Genomic DNA, 19,871 nt, shown 5'->3' with positions numbered 1-19,871 from the left:
AGCGCATATTTTGAGCACTAAATAAAGAATTACACGCAATCTGTGAGAACTTATCCGCAACAGGCTATCTCTCTCTCTCTCTCTCTCTTTCTCTCTCTCTCTCCTATTTATTTTGTCTCAGAAATGTAACAGGAGAAAAGGAAGGATAAGCTACGAAACTCCGTGGCGAAGTGCACGACAACAATAACGCACCAGTGCAGGAAACGGGAAATATTTCTCCAGTGCTGTGACTTGAGGAGAAACCTATAGAAATATGGTGATGCGGTCTAAAGGCCTCTCGAAGTGGCAGCCTGGGTGGTGCGAGTTCTTGACTGCAGTAGCGTCATCCTTCACGCGTGCGACTAGTGATGCATTTACTGGGCTACTGTCCACCCGCTTTGGCCTTTAAGGCGCGGGTGAAGTTATGGGGTAGTGCGACGTCACGACAAAATTAAAACGAAACCACGGAGTGCGCGCAGTTTTGCGTGCTGTTGCTTTCGGTTAACTACGACGAAACAATAACTATGGCTGTTAAATGGTCTGCCTGTTGCGCCAGGACGATGTCTAAGAAACAAATGGCTAAGCTAGCTAAACATACATGAGGGCCGTAATGAAAGTAATGATCAACTATTTTTTGTACGCAACTCTGAAAGCACACAATAATGGGAGTTTGGTGGTACGTCGCGCAACATATTTTTCTGCTATCATGGAACAACACTCGGCTTCAACAGGTTGCATCATCTAACCACCAGTACGTTAAACAAAACAAGAAACCCCGATGCATCTCTCCCCGACAATTTTTAATAAAACGTCTGATGAAAGAGAAAATTTCAGTCGAAGAAATTCATAAGGGGCTTCAGCGTGCGACGCGTGCAACAGCTCGAGCAGTGTGCAAAGATGGCTCCAACATTTGAAAGAGGACCAGACGAGAAGTGGATATTAGCCTCGAAATCGCCCTTGGTGGAAGCAAGCCCTAACAGAAGCCATCAAGGTCTTCGAATCGCTCATCACCTCAAATATAGGCTAGCAACACAAATATCGCGCAGGCTGCGTCTGGGATACAGCCGCAGAGGGCTACGTGAAACGGCTTCCGCGTACTGCTGAGGGTGTATGGGCATTCGGGTATAGAAAAGATGTGACCGAATACGCAAGTGGCATTTTGCTGACGCATTACAAAGCTTACCTGTTTAACTTATGATACAGCTAGTGGGTGTCCTACGCTCTTATTTTGTAATCGTGCTCGCTCCCTATTGGTAGTTGGCTCGCAGTGGTAAAAGGTGGTGGACGCGACTATCTTGCTGCCCGAATGTCTTCACGCCGTTTCTGGAGCTTACGTGTCGAACAGAGGTGTCACAGCGGAGCAGCCATCACATTTCTGCAACAAAATGCACACTTGCAATATGAATTGCCCACAGCTCTCTCAAACTGTGCCATTTTTGGTCGTATTGACAAACGTACTGCATGCAGAGCTGTACCTCTCTCAACGCCGTACGAGAGGCTTAATTTATCTGCGATTGCGTCATGCCTGGCGGGACAACAGCGCCATTTCTGTACGCGTCTCACGCATGATCGAGTAATGGTTTCTTTCATCTACACACCGATACCAAAGTAATGCACGTGCGAAGTACGGTTGCAAAAACACAAGCAATTATAGTATTGCAAGCTTTCGTTACACGCGGTATTTAGCAAGCGACCCGTTATGGCTGACCCAACCAAAAGAAGTTCCCCGTCCAGAACAAAACAGCGAGATTTCTTGGAATGGAGCAAAATGCCGTTCAAGTGATGACTGAGTGCTTAGGTTACCGAAAAATAAATGCTGCTTGATACGTTCAATCACTGCACACGCTCCGTCGCTCGATGCGTGATAAGCGGCCTGCAAGAAAACTGATCTCGGAACGTGACGACTTCCGCCTTTCCATTTCTCGCTTAACAGGGGAGATAGTTCTCTCGCGTCACCTGTAGACCCGATAAGTTCTTTCGGACTTCCACCTGTTCGAAAGCTTCAAGTATCAATCACGGGGCCAACGACATAAGACACGAGAAGCGATTTGTGCATGAGTAGCTATAGAAAGTCTCTCTTCTCAAGGTTGGAACCTTGTTCTATACGGGGGGCGGTATTTTCAAGGTTTCCGATCAACGAGGAAAATGTGTGCACAGAAATGGAGGCTACACGGGAAAATTAGCGAAAGTTCACAAAATAATATAATAAAGGTTTGCTTCCGGTAACGCAGCCTATTCCTTTGTGACATGTTTTTGCTTATTAGTTTCATATGACCTTCGTATGAAGCTGAAGCTAACCAATGCCTCTCACATTGACTTAAAGAAGATAAAGAATTTAAGCAAATAACTTTACTGTATACTAAGAACAAAGTAAAAAGATACAAAGGCACATACATCATACACAATTGGCTGGGAGTGGCTTGCGACTAGCATGAATAGCTTCCAATAATGATCAAACGTTCATGGCATTGAAGCGCGGCCAAGTACAGACGAAGATCAAGACAAGACGTGTGCTTCAATATCATACCTATTATATGAACTATCCCAGATGTCCACCCTTATGCAGGGCTCAAACAGATGCGTGGACAGCAAAGTGCATAATACATCGTTGACGCGGGAAAAGAATGAGGACTTAAGAACGGAAAAATGTACGTGTAGAAGCACCATACCATTTCCATAGCGCTATGGAAAATCAGTTCTGCGGACACCCACAACGTTGTCACCTACCTAATTTCAGCAAGAACCTTCCAAGGAAAACCCTACACGGGTGTCGCAGAAAAAAAGCTTTCGCAGCTGAAGAAAAATTCGACCTGGTCCAAGCATCGAACGCGGGGCCAAGCTTTCTGTCTGGGATACCCATGTTGGGTTTTCTTTGTAGCTACAAGCTGCAGTCGGGTTGATATGAAGGAAAGCTATCAGGGAACTATTCTCAATAATATCCCAAGCGGCTTCGACAGGCCGCCTCTGTTATTAGACTCACGGTCAGTTGGGCTTTGTGAATCTGTTTATTCGCATATGGTTCGCGGCTTGTGAAAATTTGTTACGTCACAACACGTGATGCGCCATTCGGACTCAAAAATCAACAATTCAGTCTGTCTTATAACTATGTCTGCTATTTTATCAACGAGCATGGGCAGTCAAAAGGTAGAAACAGAGTCCGAAATCTATGACAATGTATTTCGAGTGACTATTCAACAAAATGGCTTCTCTTCATTATTGCTTCTGTGAACGTAATATTCAAAACCATGAGCTCACTATGAGGCATGCCGTAGTGGGAAGGTCTTCAGATTAATTTGGCCACCTGGGGTTCCTTAAGGTGCACGCAATGCACGGGACACGAGCATGTTTGCATTCCACCCCCATCAAAATGCGGCCGCCGTGGCTGGAATCGAACCCTCGACTTCCAGCTCAGCAGCGTAACGCCATGGCAACTGGGATACCCCGGTGGGTTCTACATTCGACAACAGTCTTTCCAGAAAGGTGCGTCGTTGAAAACGACGATTTTCCTTTAAGGGAAAGAATCATTTTAAAGGAATCATTTTTTTTTTTTCGATCGTTACGATTACCCCAGCTTCTTGTCTATAAGCTTGCAACATCACCCAGGCGACGATGTAAGAAGCGTTAAAAAAACTTCCCGGACAACTTAAATTATTCTGAAGAGTACGGCGGCCGTTACGAGTCAACGACTTCGCAGGGAAAATTGGCTACCGCTTCCCGGTTTTCATCGGCAGTGCTCTCTATATTGGCGCCAATGCGTGCGCTATTTACCGGCCACTGTGCGCCCGGCGACGAGCACCGTTATAGTCCTCGCTAATGTGTAGCGTTATTGAGGCTTATCGCACCTTGTCTCGCAGGAATGGGTGCAGTTAAGAGCGCACTGACCCTCGACCAAAGCTCGAAATGCAGCCTCCGGATTCGCTGAGCTCAACGACGACGAAGGAGCTGAGAGGTTCATTTATATGGCGCGCGCAGGGGCTTTCACTATTTATCGCCCAATTCGATCCAAGTAGTAACAATAGCGACTTCGGGAGGAACTGCCTCAATTGCTCCACGTACGGCCCCCCTGAGTGCTTGCACTGGACGAGGTGTAGTTGGAAGAGCGCTTCAACCGTGGTTGCGACGTTAATTTAAAACGCCGTAATTGAGCAGCTCATCCTCGTTAGCTGCACGTCGTAAAACGTCGTCCGCATGCTTGCACCGAAGCCTACAGCTTTACTTCCAACTATCTGCGCTCAAACCCTCGCTCATTCAAGTTAATGCAAAAAATAGAATAAGTTGTCTGGGAGCCGTGCTGCCCGCACTTCGCCGATCAAGAAATTCCTCGAGTGAATGCTAAAGGTAAAAACTAAAAATAAAAACTTGTTCTTTCCGTTACATCAACATTTCGGTGATCTGTAGTGTTTGTGTTGTTTGCTCCAAGCAGACTCGTTAAAGGATGAAATTCCTATCCGCGATATAATTCTCCCTTTTCGATACTATTCCCTATTCCAACTACGGCATTGGTCTCATCGTGGTAGGGCGTCGATGATGTCATTATTCCCTAACTATTGACAAGCTACATGCTTGTGAACGAGGAGCTCAAAACAGCAGACGGCTGCTCTTTCTCCACTTCTTTATTCGTCACACACTTCAAACAAAACTATCTGCAAAGGTAATTACGAACTTGTCGCGGTTTGTGAATCCCGCCTGCCGCGAAAATTATGACCGGTAATAATGATAACTTTATTAGCCCCCATGCAATGTTGCAAGCAGCACCACTGAACCTTTGTGACGTAGCGGTTTACAATAATTTCGCTCTCGTGTAGAAAGAGCTGGTGTGAGCATGCTTCCCAAGGCGCCTCCCGCTAAACTCAGCCTCCGCGTCATGACGTCGTACTAGAGGTGCTATGCTACCACTGTCAAATTCCGTCATATTTTTCGAATTCACCGTGACGTCAACTTTGATGGGCTATCGGTGCACCAACGCCGTCGTCTCTGATCGGCTCAAAACGTCAACATCGCGCAATTCATATGGCGAAATTCTGTATCGTCCAGGACATCCCCTAAGGGTCTCCGTATCGAACGCTCACTCTAGCCCTCGCGCATGTCTTGTACGGTCCAATGTGGTGCGGCGTAGCTGTGCAACAGAGCACAGTCAACAACTCGAGGTAAAAAAAGATAAGCTACCCGGGACTGTGCTCGTTGTAAGATGAGACGAGACGAAATAATTCGTTTCTGGTGGTCGGAATGGTCCGAAGGCTGAGGAAGAAGCATCCGCTGTTGCAGCAAAGCCACTTTTGCGGTGGCAACGAGAAAAACGATGATCAAAACAACACGTTTAGGAAATACGATGATGCAGAAATCCGAGCTTGACATGCATCCCCCGAAGCACGGAACAGCCAGAGACTTCTATATGCCTATCTGCAAGATGTGCCACACAGAAGGGCAGTGCGTGCCCAACGAGCGGACGGACAGAGGGAGTCCCGTTCTTACGGCGAGGTCAGTTGAGAGCCGGAAATGCATTTTCCCTCGAGCGCGCAGCTCTGGCGATGTTTCGCATGGGCTGCAGCTCCATATTACGCCTTGCAGCGTCTTCGTAGCAAAACTTCCGCGAGAGACGATGCAATGCTTGTCATCATCCTCCTGACATTCTACTGAAGGACCTTTTTGTTTTGGTGTTTTCAGCTTTGCACACTTACGCACTCGCATGTCTCTTTGTTGCCTTTGAATGTCCTGCGTTTCTTTTCTTGCTATGATATTATTATGTTCAATCATTTACTTTGAGCAGTCATGGGCAGCCATCTTCAGTGCAGAAGGTATTGCGTGGCTGCTTCTTTGCTTGCAACAAAAACAAAATAAAGTTTTAATTAGGTTTTGCGTGCGTGCGTTTGTTTGTTTGTGTGCGTGCGCGTGTGTGTGTGGGTGTGTGTGTGTGCGTCTGTGAGTATGTGCGTGCATGCGTGCGTGCGCGTATGCCTGTGTGTGTAAAAAAAGTGTTGACAGATCCATTAGTGTGGCTGCACCCGCTCAGATACCAGTACGTATATCTCAAAGCAAGCGTTCTAGTTAACCGTTGCCCGCCAAGCCGAAAGCTTACCGCTCGAACGCTCTACACCCACCCACAACGTCGCTGTCGACTGTGCAGCGGCCACTTGATGGAAGTGGGCGGTCGTGACTGGGTTGAAGAACCATCACTAGCTCAGCTTGATAAAAATAAAGGTAGCGCCATGCTCTAACAGGATGATCGAATGGGGTGTGATTACGTCCAGGGGCGCACTGAGCGCAAGTATCAGCTGCGGACATGCCGTCGCAAGATCACCGCGAAAGCATAAATCGATGAAACGTGCAGCCATGTTTTCGTGTTCAGATGGCACTGCGGGGCCCCGCTAGGGTGGCTTCTGTGCACGTCATTCTGTGCTGCTCCTAAGTAAATTGGTTAGGGCAGGCAACCCTCGTCCTTGTGGCGGCGCATAACTTGATTAGGCTGGTTATTGGTCATCGCGAGACTCCGACAGCGTGAAATGCCTTCTAGTGCCCAAGTTACGGTTCACTCACGCATGAAGTGGAATCAAAGCGAGAGCCAAACCAGCGATGTCGTATAGGGAACCACTGCGAACCGGCTTACCATCATTAGAGTGGCCGGATCGCATTCGAGCTATATTGAAGATGGTACGTCTCAAGTACGAGCGGTAGCTTCCATACAATACCTGAACTGTTGGTAGAAATATGAAAGGGCCTGTATGTACGTGTACGTTTGTGTAGCAGTGATTACGAATAGCGATGTGTGCGTGTTTCTGCAGCCTTCGTAGACGGGATTGCAAGGCCGGCACGTACAGCTTCGTTGCTTCGAACGGAGCAGCGGTCAGTCGTATAGCTCGGTCACGGCACCGTTCGGTGATGTGGTAACTTAGATTGTGCATGTGTGCATTCGCAAAATTGCATCTGCAATCAGGTGAAAAACAACGTGCCAAGCAAAGCTTGCGAATATGTCGCTATGTAAACGCGAAATCCCAAATTCCAAAGTTCCAAAATGTAGTCTGAATTTGCGTTTGCGAACTCTTCAGCATGCGCGGTCGTCAGGTCAAGACGGCTTGCCCTGGGCAGCGAAAAAAAAAAAACTTTTTTTCTTTTCGCTGCGCTCACGATCTACAAACCTTTTCTACTAGTTGTTCATGCATAGTATATTTCAGTCAAATCTTCCTACTCAGCGTTAGAAGTGTTATAGTGGACACGGCACCTTGATCGGTAAAAGGTACATGGCATGTGTAGATATCAATGCTTAGCAATATTTTAGCTTTGAATTAAAGCGACTCAGGTGAGGAAAACGTGATCAGATCACCTCCACTTATTTATACTCCTTCTCTCTCTCTCTCTCTCTCTCTCTCTCTCTCTCTCTCTCTCTCTCTCTCTCTCTCTCTCTCTCTCTCTCTCTCTTTCTCTCTCTCTCTCTCTTTATCCCTTAAAATGTTTCTCTTTCTATCTGATTTTCTTCCTGCTCGATGCATTTCCACCGGTGTTTTGGCATGCTCTGTGTTTCACGAAACTCGGCTTATTCGCACTGATGCTGGTTGTCTATATATACGCTGCAGGTATATATACACGTGACCGGTAAGCGAGAGCTGTGATGTCGTGTTTGCTGGCGACGAGGCTCACTGTCCTAAGAATAAGGGCGCGCCAGATTCTGTTTTTACGTTGCGGTCAAGTGAAATTTGGAGATGGGCCAACTTGAAATTTGAAGCTGGCCCACCCCCAAATATAAAGTTGGTTAGAGGTAGAGGTAGAGGTAGAACACCCGCCTCGCGTGCAAGAGGTCCGTGGTTCGAATCCCGGTGCCGGCAATTTTCCACCGGATTTAAAAAAAAAATCCGTGTGTTGATAAAATTGCACAAACAGGCCTGGAGTGTGGCCTGATCCCGGTGACCAGAACCGGTAACGCACTCCCTCACCAGAGCAGGATTGGCCACCCTGGTGCAGTACTTGGCCACAACCTCCTATGAACGCAACAATCAAACCCCGGCCCTCAGTCCCCAGCAGCTGCGAAGCAACTGACCACGGCGGCGGTCAGACCTGCGACGCAGCAGAGGGTGCTAAGAATCACTGGCTCCGGACAGGCCGCCATTGGAATATGAACCTGGCAACGCTTAACGCTAGAACGTTATCTAGTGAGGCGAGTCTAGCAGTGCTATTGGAGGAATTAGAGGGCAGTAAATGGGATATAATAGGGCTCAGTGAAGTTAGGAGGCCGAAAAAAGCCTATACAGTGCTAAAAAGCGGGCACGTCCTGTGCTACCGGGGCTTAACGGAGAGAAGAGAACTAGGAGTCGGATTCCTGGTTAATAAGAATATAGCTGGTAACATACAGGAATTCTATAGCATTAACGAGAGGGTGGCAGGTCTTGTTGTGAAACTTAATAAGAGGTACAAAATGAAGATTGTACAGGTCTACGCCCCTACATCCAGTCATGATGACCAGGAAGTCGAAAGCTTCTATGAAGACGTGGAATCGGCGATGGGCAGAGTGAAAACTAAATACACTATACTAATGGGCGACTTTAATGCCAAGGTAGGCAAGAAGCAGGCTGGAGACAAGGCAGTGGGTGAATATGGCATAGGCACTAGGAATAGCAGCGGAGAGTTATTAGTAGAGTTTGCGGAACAGAATAATATGAGGATAATGAATACCTTCTTCCGCAAGCGGGATAGCCGCAAGTGGACGTGGAGGAGCCCGAACGGCGAGACTAGAAATGAAATAGACTTCATACTCTGCGCTAACCCTGGCATCATACAAGATGTGGACGTGCTCGGCAAGGTGCGCTGCAGTGACCACAGGATGGTAAGAACTCGAATTAGCCTAGACCTGAGGAGGGAACGGAAGAAACTGGTACATAAGAAGCGGATCAATGAGTTAGCGGTAAGAGGGAAAATAGAGGAATTCCAGATCAAGCTACAGAACAGGTATTCAGCTTTAACTCAGGAAGAGGACCTTAGTGTTGAAGCAATAAAGGACAATCTTGTGGGCATCATTAAGGAGTGTGCAATGGAAGTCGGTGGTAACTCCGTTAGGCAGGATACCAGCAAACTATCGCAGGAGACGAAAGATCTGATCAAGAAACGCCAATGTATGAAAGCATCTAACCCTACAGCTAGAATAGAACTTGCAGAACTTTCGAAGTTAATCAACAAGCGTAAGACAGCTGACATAAGGAAGTATAATATGGATAGAATTGAACATGCTCTCAGGAACGGAGGAAGCCTAAAAACAGTGAAGAAGAAACTAGGAATTGGCAAGAATCAGATGTATGCGTTAAGAGACAAAGCCGGCAATATCATTACTAATATGGATGAGATAGTTCAAGTGGCTGAGGAGTTCTATAGAGATTTATACAGTACCAGTGGCATCCACGACGATAATGGAAGAGAAAATAGTCTAGAGGAATTCGAAATCCCGAAGGTAACGCCGGAAGAAGTAAAGAAAGCCTTAGGAGATATGCAAAGGGGGAAGGCAGCTGGGGAGGATCAGGTAACAGCAGATTTGTTGAAGGATGGTGGACAGATTGTTCTAGAGAAACTGGCCACCCTGTATACGCAATGCCTCATGACCTCGAGCGTGCCGGAATCTTGGAAGAACGCTAACATAATCCTAATCCATAAGAAAGGGGACGCCAAAGACTTGAAAAATTATAGACCGATCAGCTTACTGTCCGTTGCCTACAAAGTATTTACTAAGGTAATTGCAAATAGAATCAGGAACACCTTAGACTTCTGTCAACCAAAGGACCAGGCAGGATTCCGTAAAGGCTACTCAACAATAGACCATATTTACACTATCAATCAAGTGATAGAGAAATGTGCAGAATATAACCAACCCTTATATATAGCTTTCATTGATTACGAGAAAGCGTTTGATTCAGTCGAAACCTCAGCAGTCATGGAGGCATTACGGAATCAGGGTGTAGATGAGCCATATGTAAAAATACTGGAAGATATCTATAGCGGCTCCACAGCCACCGTAGTCCTCCATAAAGCAAGCAACAAAATCCCAATAAAGAAAGGCGTCAGGCAGGGAGATACGATATCTCCAATGCTATTCACAGCGTGTTTACAGGAGGTATTCAGAGACCTGGATTGGGAAGAATTGGGGATAAAAGTTAATGGAGAATACCTTAGTAACTTGCGATTCGCTGATGATATTGCCTTGCTTAGTAACTCAGGGGACCAATTGCAATGCATGCTCACTGACCTGGAGAGGCAAAGCAAAAGAGTGGGTCTAAAAATTAATCTGCAGAAAACTAAAGTAATGCTTAACAGTCTCGGGAGAGAACAGCAATTTACAATAGGCAGCGAGGCACTGGAAGTCGTAAGGGAATACATCTACTTAGGGCAGGTAGTGACGGCGGATCCGGATCATGAGACGGAAATAATCAGAAGAATAAGAATGGGCTGGGGTGCGTTTGGCAGGCATTCCCAAATCATGAACAGCAGGTTGCCATTATCCCTCAAGAGAAAAGTATATACTAGCTGTGTCTTACCAGTACTCACCTACGGGGCAGAAACCTGGAGGCTTACTAAAAGGGTTCTACTCAAATTGAGGACGACACAACGAGCTATGGAAAGAAGAATGATAGGTGTAACGTTAAGGGATAAGAAAAGAGCAGATTGGCTGAGGGAACAAACGCGAGTTAATGACATCTTAGTTGAAATCAAGAAAAATAAATGGGCATGGGCAGGACATGTAATGAGGAGGGAAGATAACCGATGGTCATTAAGGGTTACGGACAGGATCCCAAGGGAAGGGAAGCGTAGCAGGGGGCGGCAGAAGGTTAGGTGGGCGGATGAGATTAAGAATTTTGCAGGGACAGCATGGCCACAATTAGTACATGACCGGGGTTGTTGGAGAAGTATGGGAGAGGCCTTTGCCCTGCAGTGGGCGTAACCAGGCTGATGATGATGATGATGATGATGATGATGATGATGATGATGATGATGATTATGATGATGATGATGATGATGATGATTATGAATTTCACTTGGCCCACCGCTACCATAGGCTTCCCTATATATTTTCTATGGAGCCCTATAGCTTTTATCTCTATGGGTATTCTCTCCGATCAGTCGCTGACGATTTCATTACTAGAACGCCCATTAGCATTGAAACAATGCATGTGCACATAAGACACTTCGCCCGGACCCCTACCCACCACTTTGCAAGTCTCCCAGTAGATAGGCCCCACACGACATTCAGTGCGACTGTCTTAGCGCACCGTGCATCTCTCAGGTCAGGTTACACACCTGCGGCAAGGCCTTCCATTCGTCCATGGTGTATGCACCGTACTCAAGTAAACTTTATAATCCCAGGACTTCAGAAAAACTCGGACTTGCCATCATCAGCGCTCAAGCAACTAACTTTACTTCTTTGGTAAGAGAAATACAGCGACTGCACACACGTCTACACTGATGGATCAACTACATCAACCAGATCTGGTGGCGCTGTAGTTATTGACAATGAGAATAACCTAGAGGTTCAAGACTTCCCATGTCACTACGTCTACAGCTGCAGAGCTCGCGGCTCTCCGCGACGCGCTGCATGTGATAAATGCTGAAAGTCCTAGAAAATAGGCAGTCTTCTGCGATTCAAGGCTGGCCTTGCAATGCGTGCGGTCGTTTCTCCGACATGGAACTCACGATCAGCTCACGTGCGAAATCGTGGAACTTTTCCATCACTTACGAGAAAAAGGCCATGGTATCTCTTTTCAGTGGATACCAGGTCATTGCGCTATCATAGAAAATGATGACGCCGGTAAGGTAGCTCGGACGTCAAACCAAGAAGACCGCTGCGTCCACGTTCCTCTCTCAAAGACCGACGCCGCAAGTCAACTTGGCATTCTAGCACGCACGATCTCCTTAGCAGAGTGGAATACCGCACATACAAGACACGCAAGACTGCACAGACTAAACCCGTCACTTCAACTCAGACCTCCAGCCGGTCTGCACCGACGTAAAGCATCTCTTCTGTGTCTGTTATGGCTTACAGTTGCCTTCACGAATGCCTACTCAGCACTAACTGGAATGGCTGATAGTCCTGCATGTGATGCTTGCGGATGCGAGGAGAACATTGACCAGTTATTGTGCCATTGTCCTCAATTTCAAGCACAAGGGCAATCTTTGTCCACCACATTGAGAAAATTAGATGATCGTCCTCTGAGTGAACAGACAGTACTAGAGCACCGTCCCTACCTATCATCGGCTCAGAAGGCAGTGAAGGCACTTTTGTGCTTTCTCAGTACTTCTCGTTTGCGCGAGCGGCTTTAACTCAAGTGCTGTCCGTACACGTATCTACACCTTCTCTCTCCCTTCTCTCTCTTCCCCTTCTCCCTTCCCCCAGCGTAGGGTAGCCAACCAGACTACTCACTGGTTAACATCCCTGCCTTCCTACATTCTTCTTCTATTTCTCTCTCTCTCTCTCTCTCTGATCAGCTTCTTATTGGTTTAAATCACTCGTGATCGCCTATAAAGCGGCCTGTCATCTAAATTTACATTATTATAACGATTAAATGTTTTAACTTCACAAATTACACATTTTTGTGCAGGTAAAATGCATTACACTTTCGCGTGACGAAGCTAGGGTACTCACCAAAGAATGCCTCCGTATTAATAAACTCGAAGTTTAAAGCACGTCCACAACTGCTTACTAGTGCCCACTAGTACCTAATGCTCGGTAATGCCCTTAGGCTTAAGTCCTATTATAAGCAGACACCTTTCGGTACGTACAATCAGACGATATGCGTATTTGAGCGCATTTCTATCGTGTTACAAGCTAGCGGCCTAACCACACGCAGTAACACATCCATGAGTATTTAAGGCGTAAATTTAACATCAAGACACGTGTAATGTAATACGTCATGTACACCCGTAAGCAAAAGTATGCGAACCACAGGGTCATCGAAAAAACGGAATTTCTTCGTAGTTAACACGCGTAAATGGAAACTGATGAATGCACTAAAAATTCGTAATGGCAAGTTTGAAATGCAGTCTTTAATTTGAAGTTCACGGACAGAGCAGAAAAGGAGTTTTTATCACGCTTTCCCTGGTCCGTATACTTTTGTTCACGGTTGTACGTGTATTTTCTCAATGGCTCTCAACTGAAGAAAACGCACACCATACAGGTGGCCGTAAGCAAACAAAGAGAAACGTGTACTTACAGGTGAAATATTATTCCCTGCGTATTCTTAAGCCGATTTGTACAGCCGAAAACAACGCGCAATTTCATTATGGCCTACTGAGGTGTTGCAATGTTCTAGAAAAGCGTGCCGCAATCATTAAATTCCATTACAATAGGAGGGTGGCAGCACACTCCGTGTTCTGCTACGACGACTAACCACAGCGGCACGGTATATTTGTCCCGAGAAAGATGGCGGCGACCAGCTTCACTGTCAATGAGCCACCTCCATTCCAGATGTTTTAATACATAACCCTTTCGGTTTTCACAGAGCGGTCCGCTCGCTCGCTGGTATCCTCTCCCCAGGCGAGAGAGCGCAGACGACCAGCGTTTCTCCCGAAACAAACATGGCGCCCACTCGCACGAAGAGCGGCATGTCGTCGGCGTCGTCATCAAACGTGGCGCCGGCTCGCCTTCCGGTGAAAAAGCCTCGGAGGTGTTTCACCACTGAAGAGGACCTCTACATCTTGCGAGAAGTTTCAGCAACGAGGCCGTTTGGCGACAATTTGAAGTGGATGACCGCGATCGAAAACCTGAAGCAAGCGAGCTGATATTTTCCCAGTAACTCCAACCTTGTTCGACAGGTAGCGCAGAAAAACGCTACGCTGTAAAACCCCTTAAACTTCGTAAAGTAGCGACAGCCTCCTCCTCCTCCTCCGCCTTCACTCCTCCTCGTTTTTCCTCTCTTTCACGCTCCCTCCTCGACCGTGGCGCCGCCTACACCGCTCGAGCGTAGGAACGGCGCCAACATGCGCTCCTCGCCACTCCGTAGACGATTCTCGAGCGAAAATGGCGCTGAAGCACGGCGCGAGGGCCCACGTAATGCTATTAAGCCAATTTATAGCGACGCGGCGTCGTCTCGGTCAGAGCGCGCAAGGAGGAGGCGGCATTCTTCAAAGCGTGGCGCTTTGGATGCCAGCTGCCGTCTCCGCCTTCCAGCTGGCCTACACGTAATCTGCTCAAAGAACTGCGTGTAAAGTTAGACCCACGGCTCTATTGTCGACAGGCATGGCGTCTGTACGACCGCCGTTATCCGCCATGTTGACTCTCTGATTGGCTGTCGAGGGGTCACGTGCCTTGAAATTTGTGCCGGGAAACGGAAGTTTTGCAAATTTGCGTATTCGTCAAGATGACAAAACGTGACGTGGATCTGAAAATTTATCGACTTTCTTCTGGTGCTTGGCAGCTATATTAAATGTTTTGCGCTTTGAAAAGTGAGTGGCGGTGGGTAGAAGCCCCTAAAATTTTGCGAATATGTGGTCGTGGTCGACGAAAGCCACCCTGCCAACTTGATGATTGGCTGAAGGAATATGCCGTGAGGGGCGTCACAGGAAAGTCCATTTCGTAAACTTCAATTTGACGGTGCGTGACGTTACGCTTGGATGCAATTGCAGAGATTTTCCGTCATAATTTGTGGTGCGACGAGCGAATTATGTTAATGAGCAGCCATAGGCAATGGCGGCCCAGAGGGATGCGCATCGCCGCATTTTCCCCGTTCTTTGGTGCCATGAAAATATTTTGTTCATAAGGCGTGTTCATAGCATTTGCATCGCTCGCGGGTGGTGATAGCATTTGTGTTTTGGGCCATCAATTTAGAGCGCAGCTCTTCGGCGCCCGTTCCTGCGGCGAGCGTCGGCGTCGACGGCGTAACCGAGCGAACGAGCACAGCGAAAAATGAAAGAGCGAACGCGGAGCGCGGTATGAAAAGCGCGAGCCGCCAACGGCGGAGACCAATGAGAGCGGCCCCTTGAGTAACGTGTGCGCGAGAATCTGGTATTATGCGGCCCCGACCAACCACTCGATACGTACGCGCAACTGCTCTCAGCCGGACCACTCGTTTCGTACTATCGTCTGCTCGCGTCAGCTCTCGCTCGCGCTTGTTTGGTTTGCTAAGTGTGATCTCGTTCGAGCTCGTTTCGATTGTCATGGTTTGCGATTGTTTTGTAATCAGGTGGCATGCAAGACGCGAATTGTGTAGTACTTTCTGAAAGCCACGCGGCACCAGCGATTACGCTGGAACCTTCGCCCGACTCATGTATACAAAAACCGACGCTCTTGACCCGCAGAAAATATTTTCGACAATCGCCGGCTCTGCTACATGTCTCTCAAATTCTTTGCCTCAGTATATCGCGAAATGAAAAGACGCATAGAGCTACGCTCAAATTTCGCATAGAGAGTACCGTAATCGTCGGGTCATTTTTTGAAAATCCTGTTTATTTGAAATATTGTTTGAACATTTTAATACCTTCTGCGACGTTTTCCACTAGTCACTGCTGCGTTTGTATTGCAATCAAGATTCATGACTTTTCGCATCACCGGAAGTTATGACAACACTGGCTTTTTATTTATAAAATTAAACGTATGCAAGGTGCCGCCTATAAGTTTCCTGACGCGGTTCGAGTAAACAGCGAAGTGCAGTAGATATGGCAGCGCCGGTGCTTGCATCCCGCAAGCGGATATACAGTGTACTAGAGTACATGTGGCGCACGCAACGCTACTTTCGTGGCGATCCCGTGGGCGCTGCCATGTTTGATCACGTGGTGACGCGCCAATTGCTCGCCTCAACTGCCTCCGTTGCCTCCGCGTTTACAACGGGTGCGTATGCGCCGGTGCGGCTTAGCAAACCTCTGTTTGGGGAGATATCATAGACGGTGACTGGGTGGACGACACAAAGATTTGGTCACAGCTTCAGAGGACATGTAGAAGCGCTTTGAAAGCTGATTAAGCTATGTCCAAACGGCGCGAGCAGCGTATATGGTACTTGTATTAAAAGCGAGGCTAAATATGTATTCCAAGCTGTCCAAACTTTCCGCTCATCTGTCTGTCACATTTCTGACTCAGTAAATTTCGTTGGTGCGGTCACTAGCGGATTATTTTCTGTCTTATCGCTCGCGGGTGTGCTCAGTTCCGATAGGTGTGTTCCTGCTGCGCGCAAGGCTTGAAACGTAGCCCTGTTGTACATTGTAATAACTTATAGCAGAGATGTGTTATCGCTAGTAACTCACTCTTGCGGACCGCCACGAAACATTCAGCTTCGACCATTCCTGCGCTGTCGGCGTAGTCCGCCATTTATTGTGCGTATATGGCGCGCATATATTCAAGTTTGCGCCCATTCACTTATTGACACGTTGGCGATAGAGTGGGAGTAAGATTCCTTGCCAGTTGGGATAGATGAGTGTAGATACTGTGAGCGAAACGTACTGTGACAGGAAGCGGCGCTACTCCCTTTGTAGTGAACGAGTGGTATACTCACTCTTGCCGACGTTCCGGGGCCGAAGCACTTTTTTTGGAGGATAGCGATACAACACTGGCGGATGAGCAAATTTCTGTATCCTCGATGAAAGCTGCACATCTTGAAGTGCCGGTAACACGTACGGACAGTCGCAGCAGCGGTCCACGAACATGGCTACACAGATCCATTCCACTCCTTAATATGCCAGTCACTATTCTTGCAGCCAACACACGTCTTCAATACACGATTCAATCGGGCATGACTTGAACACAGTGGCTTAGCGAAAATTTAGCTGCATTTCCGACAGCTGATCACACGCAAGCAAGGTGGAAGCGGTAACGGTTTCGTATTCGTGCGCTGTCGCTAAGGCGACGTGCGGCGCGCCGCCTGAAAGCGCAATCTAGTTTCTCTAGAACAAATTGCTCCGCGGAAAGTGTCAATATATCAGCGATATTCGACCCCTTCACCATAGCTTCACAGCCAGACGAGTCGGGCTGAGTCACTTGCGTTTCGCGCGATAATGCGGCATAGAACGTGCACTCATCACCACTTTTTAGGTCGCGTGTGTTGTTTCAAGGTAGAAAACACGCGCGTTGGTGTCAACATACGACGACTACATTCCATTTACCACGCACACGAATTCTTTACTAGGGGACAACTTTCTGTGGCTATGAAGGGAAATCTACGGAGGCAGAATGCGCACAAGTCGTTTGCCCCGCGTTTTCATCCACGTAATACGGCTGTCACACGGCGCACTTTTGATCGCGATGAAGCCCGATCCTGATCGAATTGCTCGATCGTGATTGGTTCCTTTGCGCAAGCCGCGCGAGGAGCCAAACGCAGTCGAGAATTTCGATCCGGATCAGGTTTGACCGCGATTAAATGTGTTCGTTTGACCCTAGTATTAGTTTAGGCTGGGGAAGAGAAAACATAAGCACCTTATTAGCAACAGTTACATACGACAGAACACACCACCGAGAGTACAGGTTTACCTATTTTGCGGCTTTTCCCTTCCGCGTCTGGGCAAACGCGAACTGTCGTACGTGGAAGCTGCGTTGATTCAGCGTCTGTTGCGAGCAACCAAAAGTACTGTCAAACGCTGCTGGACTGCTTGGTGCGGTAATACATGTGCAGCAGCCACGCGTCCGTAGCTTTCCCTTTATAGCTACAGAAAGTTGTCCGCGAGTATAGCTAATGAAGCAGACGACGGCTTGTACGCAGCAGACGGTGGAAGCGACAAGAGTTTTTCACGGAATAATCGTACGTTTTGAGCTAGCTCCCTTATCGTTACTGGGGAAGAAAATTGTTTAGCTTTATCAATAACGTTAAGTTCAGTGCCTCCATTACAGTTTCTTAACGAAACACTAAATTTGCGTCATGTTACGAAAGCAAATCGGGGCCATCAGCGCCGTTTTGTACATGTCGCACCTGCGTCACGCCTCGAAGAAAATGGGGGAATGCCCAAAATAGAGCCCCCCGTGCGTGGGACCTACAATTTTTTTTAGACATCAAATACACTAGTGGTCGAGCGTCTGCCATGCGCGGCAGAAACTAAATAATGCTGAACAGAAACTTACGAAATGCGGGAAACGACACTCTACAATGACGCCAGTGTGTCATCTAGGACTGAATCTAGGCAGCTCACAGGGCACTGAAAAGTGAAACTATCCTAGCAGAAAGCATTCACAACATACAAGATAAACATCTGTGGCGTGACTGATATATACCATAGAGTTCCATACAATTACTTTGTTAAACGAAGTGACTGCGCGTCTAATACGCGATAGAGTTATTGCAACAAGTACTGTTTACGTGGTACATAACGGTATTGTTCACGAGAACATGTCTCATGGCTTGAATGCAACCACCACCACCACAGGCGACGACAGCAGCTCTCTACATCGGTGAATAATAAACTGATGTCAGATCCACGTTATGCACCCCTCCGCTGCTTTATTGCACACCATATAACTCAACGAGCAGTTACAAGAGACCACCCAGCAGCGCAAAAAAAGAAAAAAAACACAAGAAGAGAGAACACACCAACCAAACGTTGAACTCGATATATGAAACAGCAGTTTCACGTGTATGAGAGCACGGCGATGTCTTCTCGCAAGGCACCTGCTGTGTGCGAAGCACTCGGGCCAGCCCCAAACGGAGAGTCGTTCTTAACCCTCGGCATCTTGCAGCGCCGGACCTGTCAGGAGACGCACTCGGTTGGCCCAACCATTGGCCCAACACGCTGTGTCGGCCTGGACCTGTCCAAAGTAACTGTGCAGCCGAGGGCAGGAAAAGTCCTAGGCGGTCCGCAGGATGAGGTGGACGCCGGACTCGGTGAATACGGGCTCGGAGAGCTCGCCCACTTTCAACGCGAAGGCTGCCTCCTCGAAGCCCTTCTGAGTCGCGCCGCGGCCGAACATACCTAGGTCGCCCTTCCTCTTGGCCGAGCTGCAGTCGCTGTACTGGCTCGCCAGCTCCTCGAACGTCATCTTGCCGGATATTATCTGCTCGCGGAAGCGTTTGATGAGCGCGAGCGCCTCGTCCCGCGTCCGGGTGACCTTTTGCTCGCGCCAAGAGAAAGGCCGGCGCGATTGATGATGCTTAACGAGTAAGTGCGAACACCACACATGCTCGTATCCGATCAGTCCCAGGAATGCGGCTTGCGCAGGTTCTTCGGGAAAGTCCCACTGGCTCTCCTTGGTTAGCGTGTTCAGATAATACACTTCGCCCGTCGATCGACTCATCCGCTCTTCCCAGCCCGCCGGTAAGACACGCGAATCGCTGGCGTCTGCCATCTTCATAGCCAACCTCTTCGAAGCTTTCTAATCTTACTAGTACTCCCACTTCCTTCAAACATAAAGGTTTAAGTACTTCTAAAAAGAAAGAAGTTCAATCAAATATCTATTGCGCCGCTTTCGTCAGAAAATTAAACTAATCTTTTTTTACTTGTTTCAACTCGAGCGATAAATGTTAGCTTTTACAGTCCTCCTCTGCTTGCGCTTTGTTCAAAAGATCCTGCACGCGCGCTAGATCATTGTAATTATGGTGTTATTACACTGATTGTTACTCTGGGCCTACTAAATGTGAAATATTAAAGATAAGGTTCGTAATCAAATTGTAAAATTAATAACAAAACACACACGCAGCAGCTGTGTCTGTTGCATAAAACGAGCTCCGCAGTAATCGCATGCGATGCGCGCGCCAGCAATAGACGTAGCGGAGATCACGCCTGTATAGTATTTGAGGTTGGGCGTGCTTGCGCTATATACTCTATTTCATTTTTGGAGACGCTACCATTCTGCAAATTCTATTTCGAAAATTTCTTCATGCCGCGCTCTTTTGCGTGCATACTACGATAATTCTTTGATAACAAAACTTATCTAATTTCTGTTTTCCAGATGCGAAGCATCTGGAAAACAGTTTTACGAAGGACACCACAGCGTCACTGTCACATGAGAATATATG

The 19,871-nt window shown here is 47.6% G+C and overlaps 1 pseudogene; it reads right to left on the bottom strand.

The window, feature by feature from the left end:
* Positions 1–18,335: 18,335 nt before the first annotated feature.
* LOC142573932 (peptidyl-prolyl cis-trans isomerase NIMA-interacting 1 pseudogene) lies at positions 18,336–19,322 on the bottom strand (annotated as a pseudogene).
* Positions 19,323–19,871: the final 549 nt, after the last annotated feature.

This window comes from Dermacentor variabilis, chromosome 3 (genome assembly GCF_050947875.1).
Source record: "Dermacentor variabilis isolate Ectoservices chromosome 3, ASM5094787v1, whole genome shotgun sequence".
In the NCBI taxonomy this organism is placed as follows: Eukaryota; Metazoa; Arthropoda; class Arachnida; order Ixodida; family Ixodidae; genus Dermacentor; species Dermacentor variabilis.
The sequence above is the reverse complement of the archived record's forward strand: the minus strand, read 5'-3'. Positions and strand labels throughout refer to the sequence as shown.